At 38.7% G+C, this 17,264-nt stretch overlaps 3 non-coding genes across 3 annotated transcripts; all 3 read left to right on the top strand.

Moving 5' to 3' along the window:
* The first annotated feature begins 213 nt into the window (after positions 1 to 213).
* LOC112534257 lies at positions 214 to 319 on the top strand. Its single transcript, XR_003078557.2, has one exon. It is a non-coding gene; the product is annotated as a small nucleolar RNA R71 (small nucleolar RNA).
* A 2,670-nt stretch (positions 320 to 2,989) lies between these two features.
* LOC112534250 lies at positions 2,990 to 3,096 on the top strand. The gene has a single exon (XR_003078551.2). It is a non-coding gene; the product is annotated as a small nucleolar RNA R71 (small nucleolar RNA).
* A 12,173-nt stretch (positions 3,097 to 15,269) lies between these two features.
* Positions 15,270 to 15,376, top strand: LOC112534234. The gene has a single exon (XR_003078535.2). It is a non-coding gene; the product is annotated as a small nucleolar RNA R71 (small nucleolar RNA).
* Positions 15,377 to 17,264: the final 1,888 nt, after the last annotated feature.

Raw genomic sequence — 17,264 nt, forward strand, 5'->3', positions numbered from 1 at the left:
AGCTCGCCAAGGCTGCTGTAGAGTCCACTTGGTTGACCACTCCTTGTCTTCCTGGTCGGTTCTAGAGGATTGCCATTGATAGTTGTTCATGGCCATTTCCTCTATCAAGTTCGAGCTTGCTCGGGCGTCTCTTGTTTAGCGCCCCTCGCTGCGGCATCCACCATCGCCTCGTTCGAGGTTCAACCCGAAGGTCCGAACTGCATCCACACCGGCAATCCGTGATGTGGGCGGCATCTCAAAAGATCTTTAAATCTCTCCCATGCATCGACATGCTTTCATCATCAAACTGCACAAAAGAAGATATGTCATTTCTAAGTTTAGCAGTTTTAGCGGGAGGAAAATACTTATATAAAATTTTTGTTAAGCGCCTTCCGGTAGTGATAAATCATTGTGGAAAAGATTGCAACCATCTCTTTGCTCTGTCCCTCAAGGAAAATGGAAACAATCTCGGTAGAATGGCATCATCGGTTGTTCCATTTATTTTGAATGTGTCACAAATCTCCAAAAGTTGGAGATATGTGCATTGGGATCCTCGCTGGGCAATCCTCCAAACTGCACGCTTTGTTGGATCATCTGGATAACATTGGCCTTTATCTCAAAATTGTTGGCCGCTATAGCAGGTCTGACTATACTAGTTTTCGTCCCATCCAAAGATGGTCGAGCAAACTCGACATCGCCCTCGATCCTCATCGGCCGTGGGGGTCATGGTTTTCCATCGTGTCTAGTCTATCCACAGGTATCTCAACCTCAATCTCCTCCTCTTCTAATTGCAACCTCTTCCTTAAGAGTCCGGGGATGGATTCGGATCAGATAGAGGCTCTACAAGATTCGAGTTTGAGCTCCTGGTCATAAACTACCTGAAACCGAAAGTCCACACAACCACCGATCAACAAAAATAATATAATAATAAATAATAATAGAATTAAAGAATAAATGAATAAAATAAATAATGACTAAATTAACACAAAAACAATTCACTCTAGTTCAAATTCTGAGTTCCCGGCAGCGCTAAAAACTTGATGGGTTCTTTATGCAACCTACACCTAAGGCGTTGAACCTACCGATGCAGCCTAGCACTAGTGAGTATCAAGGTTGTATCCCACGGAGATCGGGTGAACCTAGAGTTACTACCTTGCTATGTTATCTAGTCCGAAATAGGGTGTGAAAGTTCTAACATACCGGCCTAATGGTTATGAGTGCAATTAAGTAAATGAAGGACAACAATGGACAATTAAAAGACAATTGTAAAGAGAGAAATAAATCTAAAAGGGAACCTAAGTGATGGAATTCTAAAGATGAATTTTATGGATTGTCGATCTTGCTTACCCGTTGCCTAAATCCCCGAATTGAATCCCGGTTCCTCTCTCGAGCTTACTGGATTCCTAAACCTGCACTAACCTAATGGAATCTCTTCCTATCAGATTACTATAAATTAGCATTAAGTATGATTTAAGACTATTAAGAGTTGTTAGTTCTTAATCCGGCGAGTAAATCAACCTCATCTCTAAGTGTTAACTACCGGTCCTTACTATTCAAAATCCAGTTGTAACAAGCATTTCTCAATGTCAAGAAACAACCTAATAAACAATTAATCCAACGTCTCAAATTAACTGCATCAAACTTTTATTACTGAATAGCAAGAAGATTGCAAGAATGACAATTATAAAACTAACAATTAAGCATAATCCATCAACAAAGGTGAACCCTAATGGATTCAAAAGATCTAGCTGCTCATGTTCATAGTCAAAGCAATTAAAGAACAAAATAAGGAAAAACAAATTAAAGGTATGTACACCCTTCTCTTTCAAGCTGAATGAGAAACCCTAAATTTGCAAATTTAAAATCTCAAACCCTAGTTGCCTCTTGAATGCTCCCAAAGTTTGTCTTGATCTTCAATTCGATGTTGGAATAAGTGGAATCCCCCCTTCAATTGATGAAAATTGATCTCTCCAGGTCTACAATTGAGGTATAGGAAATATTTGATTAAGTTGTGTCTTGGAATTGAGTCCAAAAATCGTCTTCTTCAATTAGAATTCAAAATCGCCTATATAGTTGATTCGTACGGTAGGAGTCTTGATTCAAAGCCGTGCCGGCCGAATCTGTGGAGTCTGTTGTGCTGAGCCACCACAGGCCGTGCCCAAGGCGGTGCTGATCCACCACAGGCCGTGCTGGAGGCCGTGGTGGCTACGGAAGGCGTGCTGAAATGGCACAATTAGGGATAGCCTCTTGATAATTCAAAGTACGGGAGTCCAGGCCGTGCTCAACCCTCGGGGTGCTTGTTCATGATTTGATGGATTTTGCTCCGTAATCACACGTATTTCCCTCGATTACTTTGATGGTGTCCTTCGAAATGACTCGAAATGAAAAGGGAAACAAAAGACAGTGATTCTAGCATAAAACGGGATAATCATGCATAAAAATGTGAACAATCGGGCATGAAAACATGTGTAGTATGATGCTTATCAAGCCTACTATTGGTTTTGCTACTGAAAACCTAGGGGTGGAGGTCATTGTTGATTCTGGTTCCTCCAAGAGAAATTCAGATAATTTCTCTACCTCGGGTTATAGGTAGGGGTTGTTCTGCATCCTATGAGCATTTTCCACATAATCAACCTGCTCCAGCTTAGCGAAGTTATTGCCGTTTTGGCATTCTTGACTTTGATGACCACGCCCACACCAATCATAAGTCATAACTTGTGTCTATCTTCAAGATGAAGACATAGTCAAAGCATCCATCTTCCTGCTCATAGCCTCTAACTGTGCATTCACAGCTACCATCGGGTCTACTACATGGATTCCACTCCCTTTGACTCGCACTTGCTATATTGGATTCTACCACTGGTAGTTCATGATTACCATATCCTCAATAAGATCCATAACTTGCTCAGGAGTCTTATTGTTTGGTGATCCACCTGCTATAGCATTAATAGACTATTTACTTGCATAATTCAATCCATTAAAGAATGTTTGAATTTGCAGCCATAAAGGTAAACCATTGTGTGGACAGTTGCTCAGTAAATTCTTGAAATGTTCTCAATAATCTTACAGAGTCTCATTCTTTTGCTAAAGAAACCCTGATATATCATTCCTCAACTTGGCCGTCTTAGAAGGTGAAAAGTATCTATGCAAGAATTTCTCGGCCAGCTGATTCCAAGTCGTAAATGTCCTCATTAAAAATGATTTCAACCACTTCTTTGGCTTATCCCTCAATGAGAATGGGAATAGTCTCAATCGAATAACATCATTTGTTACCCCATTAATCTTAAAGGTATCGCAAATCTCTAGAAAATCATCCAAATGGGTGTTTAGATCCTCATTGGGCAAACCATCAAACATGCAATTGTTTTGCACCATTTGAATAATGCTGGGCTTGATCTCGAAGTTATTTGCTGCAACATTTGGCCTCATAATACTCGATGTCGCCCCATTAAGAGTTGGACGTGGATACTCTTGCATGGTTCTCTCCTAGGTGCAGTTGCCATTCTTAACTGTTCCCCTTCTTGATTCTGATTCTGTAACTTCGCCATTATTTTGGCTAATGCTCGTTCTCGTTCTTCTCTTCACTGCTTCCTACAAACACAATAAAGGTAAATCAAATGAAAAATAAAAATGCTAAATCATTATCTTTTGAATTACTAATAATATCATAATAGAAAAGAGTCCCCAGCAACGGAGCCAAAAACTTGATAAGCGTTATCCGCACACGACAAAGTGCATTGATTGTATCACGTAATATAATGATAAGTAAGAGTATCGTTCCACTAGGGACTTAGTTGTGAGTACTACCTCTAATCATATACTAATGATTAGCAATCAAAATTTTGTTTGGGTATAATTATATTTAAAGTAAAATAATCTTAAAAACAGATCTAAAAGATTGGTAAACTTATCAAGGATAAAGCCTATTTAGGTAGTGAATCCCACTAATAAGTTAAGTATTTCATGAAACAAACATCAATTAATTCAAATCAAGAATTGAGTTGGCATTCCACAAAATTAGGTTAAAACCTTTCTCAAGTGATTAAACCCCTAATTCCTAAGACGAGGGAGAGGAATCTCTTCTCAGACCCACTCATTTAGGTCATGCATTAAGATTAAGGAACTATTGAACTAAAGGATCTTGTAGATACATCTCTAGTATCCTAATTTATCCGCAATCCTTAAGATGTAATCAATTCATAAAAAGTTATCTCTAATTAGTTTATGAAAAAAATCCCAATCAATACGTCGGCTTGTCAATTGAAATAGATAATTAAGTAATCAAAGGGACAACACAACTCATGGAAAAGATTAATTGCATTAACTTTGAATCAATCCATACAAAAAAAATTAGGGTTCATCAAAATCCAAATAGCAAGAAAATTAGTTCATAGAGATTACAATAAAGAAGTAAAGATTAAGGGAAGAAGATTTCAAACTAGTCATGGGAGAGTAGAAATGAAAATTTTCAATCTTTAATCTTTAATCCTTAAAATCAATGAAGGAGATGATGTTCTTCCTTGAGAAATGCCAATCAAAACTTTAAATATAAAAAGAAAATGAAGGTTTAAGTGTTTCTCTATCTAGAAATGAAAATATAATGGAACTCTCCCAAAATAACCCTAAAAGTTCCCTTGAATAGTGTATTTTTATGATTGATATGGGGACCACACAGGCAGCACATGGCCGTGTGACATCCTTAGCTTTTCGTAGTTTGAATATTTGTCTCCGTCCGTTCTTTACTTTACGGGCTATTTTAGGACATTGTCAAAATCGAATAGAGGCTTACATTCTGAATTAAAGTTGTAGCTCTTGAAAGTAGTTATTTTTAGGATTTTTAATCACCTCAATCAGACCTTTATAGCTCTAGATTAGGCCCAAATACTGAGACTGACCTAAACAAAAACCGACTGCACGACATCTTACTTCGATCCAAGTTTTCTCATCCTTAGAAACCTGAGTTGAGCTATTCATAAGAATTATAGCTGAGGACTTCCTCTACAAATTTGATGAAGACCACCTATTAATTCTGGAGTTGTAAAATCATGAAAAGCTGCATTGAAGCTCATGCGATCAAATCTATATAATGCAGAAATTCACTTATCAGTTTGACATGGGAAGCACACGCCCTTGTGGACCCTTCATGCAATCTGCTATTTTTCACAACTCATATGGGAAGGCCACATGCCTGTGTGGATTCCCGTGTCAGACAGAACTTTGGATAAATATGCCTTTCCTTTGCCCAATTCTCATGCTTTTCGATTCTATTTGAGCATCCATCGCATATTATGCTCATGACTTTTCTTGTTTGAGTGTGCGTTGTACTTACTTTCATTTCTAGAACTTACTTTGCAATGCTTGTTGAGGTTACATGAATTGTTGAATACCATTAGATGATTTGGGCAACTTAGGATTTCACCACTTCTAACCAAAAGCCTACCCTTTATTTCCATTAGTCAGCCAGTTTCAGCCTTAACCTTTTCTTCATAATTTACACCTAATCACTACACATACACCATTCTATACATCTGTCTTTGCTTTCACCTTGTATATTGAGTAATTATGTGTTATGTTTCTTCATTTATGGAATCATAGTGCCTAACATTGTTCTTTATTCACTTAGTCTTTTTAGTCATTATTTGATGCTCCCTTCAATCCAAATTGGATAACTATTCTTATTGTTTATGTCACTAACTATAGCAGCCCCTATATAAGCTGTTGTAATATATATACATAGTATATATCAAAGAAAAAGAGAAAAAGAAAAAAAAAGAAATTTATGACTTACTTCTTAGCTCTTAGCTCTTTTGAATTTAACTCTTGTGAGCATCCTTTACTTCAAATAAGGCTTAGTGAATATTTTTGTTGTTTTAGCACTTAGTTCCTAAAGCATTCATTTCAAATAAGTGCATGATTTTTTAGTATACTTTACACTTCTATCCAAATATCCTTACCTTTACCCCAGCCACATTTTAACCCTTGAAAAGACCTTTTGATTTTGGAATTCAATTATTCACGGTAGCGAAGATGAGATTTATGAGCAAGCTTATGGTAAACAGGTTTTGTGCAGCTGCATTGAGGGAATTTTATTATTTACTTGTAAACACTGTGAGTGATTTGAGAGATTCCTGTGAGGCAATGGTTCTTAGTCTTTAATGCTGAATTGTTATATAAGTTGTGCTTCGAGATGGTATTATTATAGTTCTTCCTTAAAGGTGTATAACTTGTTAGTTACTTGAGCTTCATTCTTTATATGTTGAATAAGGTTGAGTTGTGAACTTTAGCATGGATTCTGAAGGGTGATTGTTACTTGTGCATGTATTGAGTTATTGTTTGCTTGATGACAAGCAAAAGCTTAAGTGTGGAGTGATTTGATATGCACCATATTATACATATTTACATGCCCAATTGTTTACATTTTTGTGCATAGTTATCTCGTTTTATGCCAAAATCACTTATCTTTTGGTTCCTTTCACGTTTCTGGTCATTATCATGGGACATTATCAATAATTGAGGGAAATACATGCAATTATGGACCAGATCCATCAAATTGAGTAAGGACTAGCATTCCAAGGTTGAGCACGGCCTGGATTCCGGCCGTGATGAACCATCAATTAGTTGCCCTTCAACAGTGCCATTTTGGCACAGTTTTTGAAGCCACCACGGCCTCCACCATGGCCCGTGGTGGCTTAGCATCGGCTAGGGCACGGCCTGGAAGAAGTCAACAGATGCAAAATGCAAAGGTCAAGCACGGCCTGGACTCCGCCCGTGCTGATCAGCACGGGCTTGACCACGGCCGTGCTGAAGGAACTATATAGGCAAAAATGGTTTGCTGAATTAGGGTTTGATTTTCTGACTTGATTTCCATTATACAAGCTTAGACCATGTTCTTCCAGACTTCAATACTCTACCTTAGAAGATCATTTCATCTATTGAAGGAAGGATTACAACTATTTTAACATCAAATTGAAGATTAAGACAAGATTTGGGAGCATTCAAGAGGTAAATTAGGGTTTACTATTCTGAATTGAGAATTTAGGGTTTCTCATCCAACTTGAAGAAGAAGGGTGTACATGCCTTTAATTTACTTTTCTGAATCTATTCTTTACTTTGTGTTGCTTATTAGTATGAGTAACTAAATTGTCAAACCCATTTGGGGTTCCTATGTTGTTGGATTGATTTTAATGCTTATGAGATTTGGATTATCAATGCTTGTTTCTTCTTGCTTTCATTATTAATGAGAAATCACTTTATTCATGAGACCGTTGTGAGTTGTGGTATTTAGGTTGCTTCATGTAATTGAGAAATTCATTTAGTAATTGAAAATTTGAATAATAAGAACTAGTTAATAATCACTTACAGATAAGGGTAATTGATTACTCGGATTAAGAATTAACAAAGCTTAATAGAGGCAGTTTAAACCTTAATGCTAATCGAATAATCGATCGTTAGGAAGAGATTCCAACTTTAGGTTATTAGGTTCAGGAATTCGGTTATCTCGAGAGGGAGACCGAATTCAGTTAAGACTTCATCCACGGGTAATTGCAATTGATAATCAATATAATCTCTATCATCACTAAAATCCAACTAGCTTAGGTCCCCTAAGGTTTTGCTTTTTCCTTCGAGAGTTTTCCTAAATCCTTTCAGATTATTTGACACTTAATTAATTGTTTGTTCATATTTAATCATAGCAGAATACTTCATTGATTTTGTTTAGGTTATATAACATAAGACGCTGCAGTAGGTCTAGGATCACCATTTTCTGAGAATACGACCTTGATACTCACTATTTATGCTAGTCTGCATTGATAGGTTCACTGCCTTAGATTTTAGCTACACAAATAGCCTAACAGGTTTCCCTCTTGAGATAACCGAATTCCTAAACCTAATAACCTAAAGTTGGAATCTTTTCCTAACGATCGATTATTGAATTAGCATTAAGCTTTAACCCGCCTCTATTAAGCTTTGTTAATTCTTAATCCGGCTAGTCAATTACCCTTATCTCTAAGTGATCATTAACTAGTTCTTGCTATTCAAATTTTCAATTAATAAATGAATTTCTCAATTATATAAAGCAATCTAAATACCACAACTTACAACGTCTCATGAATAATATGATTTCTCATTAATAATGAAAGCAAGAATAGAAAAGCATTGATAATTAAAATCTCAAAAGCATTAGCATCAATCCAATAACATAAATTCCCAATTCATAATGATGAACCCTAATTTGCCTCTTGAATGCCCCAAATCTCCTCTTGATCTTCAATTTGATGTAAAAACCAATGTAATCCTTCATTCAATAGATGAAATGGTCTTCTAAAGTCGAGTATTGAAGTCTGGAAATGACGGCTTATGCTTATGTATGTGAAATCAAGTCAGAAAATCTCATTCAATAAATCGTATTTGCCTATATAAATCTCTCAGCACGGCTGTGGTCAAGCCCTTGCTGGTCAGCACTGGCGGAGTCCAGGCCGTGCTGGACCTCCGCGTCCCGCAACTTGTGGCTTCTTCCTAGCCGTGCCCTCCCCAGTGTTGAGCAACCACGGGCCATGGTGGAGGCCGTGGTGGCTTCAAAAATCGTGCCAAAATGGCACTCTTGTAGGTCAAGTATTCATGGTTCAGCACGGGCAGAGTCCAGGTCGTGCTCAACCTTGGAATGCTAGTCCTTGCTCAATTTTGATGGATTCTGGTCCGTAATTGCCCTTATTTCCCTCGATTACTGATAATGTCCCTCGATAATGTCCTGAAACATGAAAGGAACCAAAACACAGGTGATTCTGGCATAAAATAAGATAGCTATGCACAAAAATGTAAACAATTGGGCATATAAACATGTATAAAATGATGCACATTAAATCACCCCACACTTAAGCTTTTGCTTGTCCTCAAGCAATCAATAACTCAATACATGCACAAGCAATAATCATCCCTCAAAATTCATGCTAAAGTTCACAACTCAACCTTATTCAACATATAAAGAATGAAACTCAAGTAACTAACAAGTTATACACCTTTAAAGGAAAACTATAATAATACCATCTCCAAGTACAACTTATATAACAATTCAGCATTAAAGACTAAGAACCATTGCCTCACAGGAATCTCTCAAATTACTCACAGTGTTTACAGGTAAATAAGAAGATTCCCTCAACACAGCTGCACACAACCTGTTTACCATAAGCTTGCTCATCAATCTCATTTTCGCTACCGCAAATAAATGAATACCAAAATCAAAGGGTCTTTATAAGGGTTGAAATGTGGCCGAGGTAAATGTAAGAATATTTGGATAGAAGTGTAAAGTATACTGAAAAATCATGCACTTATTTAAAATGAATGCTTTAGGAGCTGAGTGCCAAAACAACAAAAATTACTCACTAAACCTTATCTGAAGTAAAGGATGCTCATAAGAATTAAATTTAAAAGAGCTAAGAGTTAAGAAATAAGTCAGAAATATATATATTTTTTTGATTATATACTATATATATAATATATTACAGCAGCTTATATAGGGGCTGCATGATTAGTGACATAAACAATAAAAATAGTTATCCAATTTGGATTGAAGGGAGCATCAAAGAATGACTAAAAAGACTAAGTGAATTTTGAACAACATTAGGCACTATGATTCCATAAATGAAGAAGCATAACACATAATTACTCAGTATACAAGGTGAAAGGAAAGATAGATGTATAGAATGGTGTATGTGTAGTGATTAGGAGTAAATCATGAAGAAAAGGTTAAGGCTCAAAATTGGCTGACTAATGGAAACAAAGGGTAGGCTTTTTGCCAGATGTGGTGAAATCCTAAGTTGCCCAAATAATCTAATGGTATTTAAAAATTCATGTAACCTCAACAAGCATTACAGAGCAAGTTCTAGAAACGAGAAAAGTCGTGAGAATAATGTGCAATGGATGCTCAAATTTTGGTTCAAAAACTCACGTTTGAAGTGGCTAAAATTTGCAATTGGTTCCTAGACTTATCAATTAAATCATCACATAAATTGAATAAGAGATTGGCATAATCAAAGTTCAAAGTCAAAGGTTGTAAATTTGAAAGGAACTCAAGTAACACCGATTTAACCCAGCCAAATTGACATATTGAATACAGTGAAATTGCTTTCAAGAATAAAAAATCAAGAGGGACAATCAATTACTAGTGTATGAATTAAGTCATTAATTATGAAAGAATAAATTAAGCTTAAATGTCATGAAAAACCTAGGTCCTAACATCCTAAGAATAGTCCATTATCATTGCCTTAAACAATCAAGGGATAGAATGAGGGAATGCTAAACGTTTGGTAATTTTTCCCGACCCCACGCTTGAGTATAACACTGTCCATAGTGTTAGAAAAATTAAAACTAGGTATAGCACATAACTAGCACATAAAAGAAATGAAGATCATATTAAATGTACATATCAAGACAGCAAAGCAAAGTATTCCACTAAAATAACATAACATAAAAGGAAAATGAAAGAAAATAACATAAAATGAAAATGCAAAAAGAAACAAAAATAAAGTAAAATAAAAATAAAGAAGGAACATAAAAAGGAAAAGGAAAAGAAAAAATAACACAAATTTTTATCACTACTGGTAGTCTGCCAAAGGCGGATCCTCACTGGCTGGATTTGGTGGAGGGTGAGGAGTAGGGAAGGAGTTGAAGGAGGGGGCAATAGTGGCAGCACAGGGTCCATGAAGCAACCTGCTAGATTGAATTTCATATCATCGATGAATCATTGATTTTGTGCTTCGGTCTCCGCCATCTTTTAAATCTGCTCCGCCATAAGCTCTGTCTGGGTGGCCTGCCTATCTAGCCCATGCATAAGCTGCTGGAGCATATTGTTTAAACCCTGAAACTGTGCTCTCGTCTCCTTTTAAAACTGCACAAACTCCTTTCTGTGCTGCACAAACTCAGTATAGTGCTACTGCTGTAAATCGCAAACTCGATCTAGTCGGTCATCCAAAGCACTAATATGAGCGCTCAATGTCCCTGCAGAATAAGAAGAGGAGGCTCCAGATGTAGGCATAAACACTTTGGTTGGGTTAGGAATCCTAACATCTGGAATCTCAGCCATCGGGTCTTGGGCTCCTCTAGCTGCTGCCTTTCTAGCCTCCCTTACTATTGCGCTAACGAGCCTGTACTTTATGCCATGTGGATGTCAAGTAGCCGTGATCATCTGCATGTTGATAATCTATCTGATCCCTAGTGGTGTCATATCACCAATCTGAGAAAGCTCTAACAGAGTCGTCCAATACATCCAGTCTCTTGGCTAACCTAGTCACATACGGGCTAAAATAGTAGTGCATCTTCTTCTGGGCGTCGACTATGAATGAACGGACTTGACGAGCCAATAGATATCCCAAGTCAAGCTTCTTACGATGTTGCATAGCCCAGAGGATGAATACATCAGTTTGTGTGATCCTCCAAAACTATCTCCCCTGCCTGTAATCGTGTAAGCTAATAAAGTACGGAGATAGCAGAGATGATCCAGAAGGCTAGACGCCTTAGACCTGCTATGGTAGTATAATTCCGACCTGAGTACTAATGAATCCCACATGGTGTTGTACGAGACTGGATTGATGTAGATGCATCCTTGATACTCCTCGCCCGAGGTCTCCTGCTCAGTCCATAATCCCAAATGCATGCCTAATTGTGGAACTGACATTGAGAACTCCCTTCCTCCAAGTTTGAAGTAAACTGCATCAGGCTGATGCCAGTTTGTGATCTGTTGCTGCAGAAAGAAGGTGCTGAGGAATTCAATTGTGAGCTCGCGGTAGGTTGGCTCAATGATGTCGAAGAACCGTGCGTATGGCACAGTGTTGAATAGGGCACACACATCCTGAGCCAATCCCACTCTCTCTAGGGATACAAAGTCGATGCAATGTTTAGCCATTACTTGCTTCCATCTCATGACTTGGAAGCGGCTCTCGTTATCAGCATTCTGAAATGTCCATAAGGGATGTCGACCAGGTGCGGGTGGATTTGCAGCTGGCGCTCTTCGTGCTTGGACTAGTTGCTGTTGTGGTGGAGGTGCTGGTGCTAGTGCTAGTGCTGATGAAGGTGAAGTGGAAGAAGATGTTCCTTCACCATACGGGTGCTTGCTGGTAGTGTCGCGTTGCAGTTGCTTTCGACAAGATTCATCGTGGTCCCTCATATTGCCTAATACAGTCAATTATTAGTATTCGAACAAGAAATCAAGTTAACATAAATTATACCGAAAATTAAACAGCATAACGGCTATAATTTGACTAATAAAGAACTTTAGACTTAAAGCTAAGACTAAAGCCTCAATCTCCTATAGAAAACTAATTCACAATTACATTCCAGCCCACATTATTGTGCACTGAATAAAGAAAATTTATGCTATTAATTTTTCATAATAAAATTCCATAAATAAACTTTATTGCTACCAAACCCCACACTTAACATTTCATTATTCAAAATCACATAAACATAACAACTAATCTAAACTAAATCTAATCTAAGTCAAATTTAAGCAGTGTAACAAAACAAAACAATAACTGAATATAAGTAATAAAGATTGAAAATTACTAAAGCATATCAAAATGTCCTAAATAATAAAAACTACATAAAAGAAAAATTAAATTTAATCAAATAAAAGCAAAAGGCGAAGAGACTTACTTGAAATTTTCGTGACAGGTAAGAAAAATCAAAGACAAAGAAGAAACAGCACCTTAAAGCTTAGAGAGGGAAAAGTAGGAAATTTTTTTGAAAAGGCATGCTTATATAGTCATAGGGGTCAGCACGGGCGAGGGCAAGGCCGTGCTGGTCAACACGGCCAGGACTCGGCCTGTGCTGAACCTTGAAGCTACATCCTTGTGCCAATCCACCACAGGTGAGGGCATGGCCGTGCTGGTCAGCACGGCTTGGTGTTGCTGCCCATGGTGCCTTCGGAAGTTGTGGTGGATGACTGGTTTTGCTTTGTGCTTTACGTGCATCTCCATCACGGGCTGGGGCACGGGCGTGGTGACCGGCACGGCCTGGTGTTGCAGCATGTGGTGGCCTCGAAAGCCATGGTGGACGGCTATTTTTCCAAACTCTTCATGTCCATATTCATCACGGGTATGACTCTGGTCATGCTGATCAGCACGGCCTGGGCCTCCAACCCATGATGCCTATGGAAACCATGGTGGACCGGTTGAACTCCGAGCTTTCCTTCGCCATCTCGAGGAGCCAAACTCCTTACCTGCATTCAACACATATACGCACACATTTAGGCTATAATTCAAGTAAAATGTATCAAACAGGGAAGTTTGTCTTCACCGATTTCTAAAAATCTGAGTTAAGTTACTCAAACCCTAGATTCATACAACTATGTTAAATTACTAAGTAAGTGTTTTAACTACCATCAACTATGCAAACGACTGATAAAATAAAAATGTTAAGAAAAATATAAAATTAAAATTTTGGGGTGCCTCCCAAAAAGCGCTTCTTTTTTTTCAAGTCGCTTAGCTGGACTCTGCAGCGGCATTCCTGCCCTGTGGGCAAATTGAGAAAGTGGGCTCATTGTAAGCTGGGGCCTGAGGCATATAACTAGAAGGAGACGGTCCAATGTGTGCAGCAGATGGCCAAGGAGGCGTTGTCCACATCGAGTTGGGATGCCCATTCATCCACTCCAAATCCTGTATAGATGACCTGTCATAAACTAACTTGCAACTATCCTTCTCGGGTGTATCATAGCATGAAGTTTCAAATTGATACAAGTTGTTTTGTTCAAACGAACAACACACATCAATAGGCAAGGAAGCATGCAAAGCATCATCAATTAGTAGATCCTGTGGTGGCTTATCACATGCAAGACTAATCCCATCAATAGCATAAATGGCATGAACATGGTCGGTGGGAGAACTATCAAATGGGAGTAAACTAAAAGTAACACAGTCATCCCCTACATTAAGCTCTAGCTTTCCTTCAAATACGTCTATTTTAGCTCTAGCCGTGGCAAGGAAAGGTCTCCCTAAAATCGAAGGCACACCATGCTCATTATCCATATCCATAACCACAAAGTCCACAAGAAATATGAATTTATCTACCTTGACTGGGTCATGACATTTCTCTGGTAACTGGCTCTGAAACACTACTGAGCACTCTTCATTAAGCTAAACATATGCTACCTCCTCCAGCTTGCTTTTGCTGCTAAGTATGTCCTTCAAGAACTTGGCATACTTTGGCATCTGCTTCAATACATTGACAAAAGGCAAGTTAATATGCAGTTGCCTAAAAATATCCAAAAGCTTACTGAACTGCTCTTGCGCTTCTATGCTTACTGAACTGCTCTTGCACTTCTACTTGCTTCAGTCTAGCAGGATAAGTAATCTTGGGCTGATACTCCTTGACTGGGATTGGTTTCACCTTTTGCCTCTCAGGTTCCTTAACCTTACTGTTCACCTCAATCTGCACATCAATAGTGGAATCATAAAAAATAGGCTTAGAAGGAGCTGAAACTAACTTACCCGAATGCAAAGTGATCGCGTTCACGTGCTCCCTCAGGTTAGACTCAATGGTGCTGGGGAGCGCTCTTTGTTGCCTCTCAAACAACATCTTAGAAATCCCCCCAATCTGATTTTCCAAGTTCTAAATCGACGATTACTGATTTCTAAGAGCACTGTCGGTCTGCTAGAACCTTGTTTCAGTAGATGTGACAAACTTCATCATCAGCTCCTCCAAGTTAAATTTCTTCTCGGATCGTGGAGGAAGCTTTGATGGTCCAACCTGCTGTGGTTGCTGCTGATGCAGTCTCTGAAAGCCTGGTGGACCATGGGCGTTGTTGTTTCTCCAACCAAAGTTCGGATGATTATGCCACCCTAGGTTTGTAAGTGTTGATGTACGGGTTCCCTTGCTGCCTCGGGCCATTGCCTATATAATCTACCTGCTCAAGGTTAGTGGATAAAATAGAAGAGGAAGAAGGAATAAAAGTACTAGCAAAAAAACCTCCCGTATTACAGTTCGTACTGAAATGCGGGCCACTGCAAAATTCACACCTGCTTTGAGCTGCATAGGCTGGCATTTGGAGTTGGTAGATCCTCTAAGCCAATAGCTCCACCTGAGCTGTCAAGGCTGCTGTAGAATCTAAATGATTGACCACTCTCTGCCTCACTGGTCGGCTCCTAGAAGACTATCACTGATAATTGTTCATGGCCATCTCCTCTATTAAATTCGAGCACCGTCTTCATCGCTCGAAGATGCCCCTCCCTACTGCATAAACCATCTGTCTAGTAGCAAGGTTGAAACCACTATAAGATGTCTGAACCTGCATCCAGACTGGTAGACCGTGGTGTGGACAACATCTCAACAAGTCCTTGTACCTCTCCCATGCATCATATATGCTCTCATCTTCCATCTGCATAAAAGAAGAAATGTCATTCCTCAATTTTGTAGTCTTAGCTGGAGGAAAGTACTTGTAGAGAAATTTCTCAGCCAATGATCTCCATGTCATAATAGTGTTGGCTAGGAGTGACTGCAACCATCATTTCGCTCGGTCCCTCAGAGAAAAAGGAAACAGCCTCAACTGAATGGCATCATCAGTTGTTTCATTTATCTTGAAGGTGTCGCAGATCTCCAAGAAGTTGGCGATGTGAGTGTTTGGGTCCTTGCTCGGTAGTCCCCCAAATTGTACACTATTTTGCACCATCTGTATCACGTTTGGCTTTATTTCAAATTTGTTGGCTGCCACAGGTGGTCGTAATATACTCTTTTGTGTCCCTTCAAGAGAAGGTCTACCAAACTCGTACGTAGTCCTGGCTTCATCCGCAGCCCGATTGTTATCTCCCATTCCTGCTGGTCTATTCATAAGGGCTTCAAACTCTATCCATGCCTCCTCTTCTTCTTGCATATGCTTCCTCAACAAATGGAGGGATCGCTCTAGTTCAGCAAGAGAGCCTACAGTAGTAGGATTATAGCTCCTGGTCATAAACTACCTGAAATAGAAAAGTAGCAACACAATAATAAATAAAATAATAAAGAATAAATATAAAAAAATGAAAAGACAAAGAAAATAAAAATGGCTAGATTAACAAAAACACAAATTTACTCTAGTTCACATAAAAGTTTCTTCGGCAACGGCCCCAAAAACTTGATAGGCTAATTATGTAGCTAAAATCTAAGGCAGTGAACCTATCGATGTAGACTAGCACAAATGGAGAGTATCAAGGTCGTATTCTCAGGAAAGGGTGATCCTAGAACTACTGCAGCGTCTTATGTTATCAAACCTTAACAAAATCAATGAAGTTGCTACTCTATGATTAAATATAAACAAGCGATTGACTAAGTGTCAGATAGTTTGAAAGGATTTAATAAAACAATCAAAGGAAAAATACAAACCCAAGGGGACCTAAGCTAGTTGGATTTAGTGAAGATAGAGATTATATTGATTACCAATTGCAATTACCCGTGGACGAATTCTTAACTGAATTTGGTTTCCCTCTCGAGATAACCGAATTCCTAAACCTAATAACCTAAAGTTGGAATATCTTCCTAACGATCGATTATTGAATTAGCATTAAGCTTTAAACCGCCTCTATTACGCTTTGTAAATTCTTAATTCGGCTAATCAATTACTGATGTAGATGATTCTATACATGTTTATTGACTGTTTATCAGTCGTTTATTCGCGTATTTGAGTCATATTTATTCTTGTTTGATCGCACTGTGGCATGTTTATGAATTTTTCTGGTTTTCGGACTCCTCGATAGAGATTGATTGATTTACAGGCAGAAACCAAGCTATTTGGATGATTTACGCGTATTAGATGCTTATCGGAGTCGATTCCTTGTTAGCATGCAATTTTGAGGCTTTTGCACGACCTCCTCTGGACAATTTCGGAAATTTTGCATTTCATGGAGGTTGGTGCCCGTTACACGGCCCATGGCATGAGCCATGCATATTTGCACGGACCGTGGCATGGGCCGTGGCACCGCGAAGGCAGTTCTGTCTATAAATAGGCACACGCAAAATGAGACGGGGTTCCGCTTCTGATTTCTGAACTTCTTTACGCGCGCGACCCCTCGGTTCTCACCTCTGTTCTTGACATTTTGGGAGACCAACGTCAGTTCAAAGGATTGATTTGGAGGATTCAAGCAAAGATTGAAGTTTCTAGACGATTGACCGAGACATCCGAGATCCATATTTGAGGCTGGTTTCAGAATTGGCACTTACGACATTCCCACTCCGATTCGATAGAAGAGCGGTTATATGTTTCATTTTCTTTTCTGTTATTTATTTCCTTTTGTATTTGTTTCTTTCATTATGAGTAGCTAGGATTG

The sequence above is a fragment of the Ricinus communis genome, chromosome 1 (assembly GCF_019578655.1).
Source record: "Ricinus communis isolate WT05 ecotype wild-type chromosome 1, ASM1957865v1, whole genome shotgun sequence".
Lineage (NCBI taxonomy): Eukaryota > Viridiplantae > Streptophyta > Magnoliopsida > Malpighiales > Euphorbiaceae > Ricinus > Ricinus communis.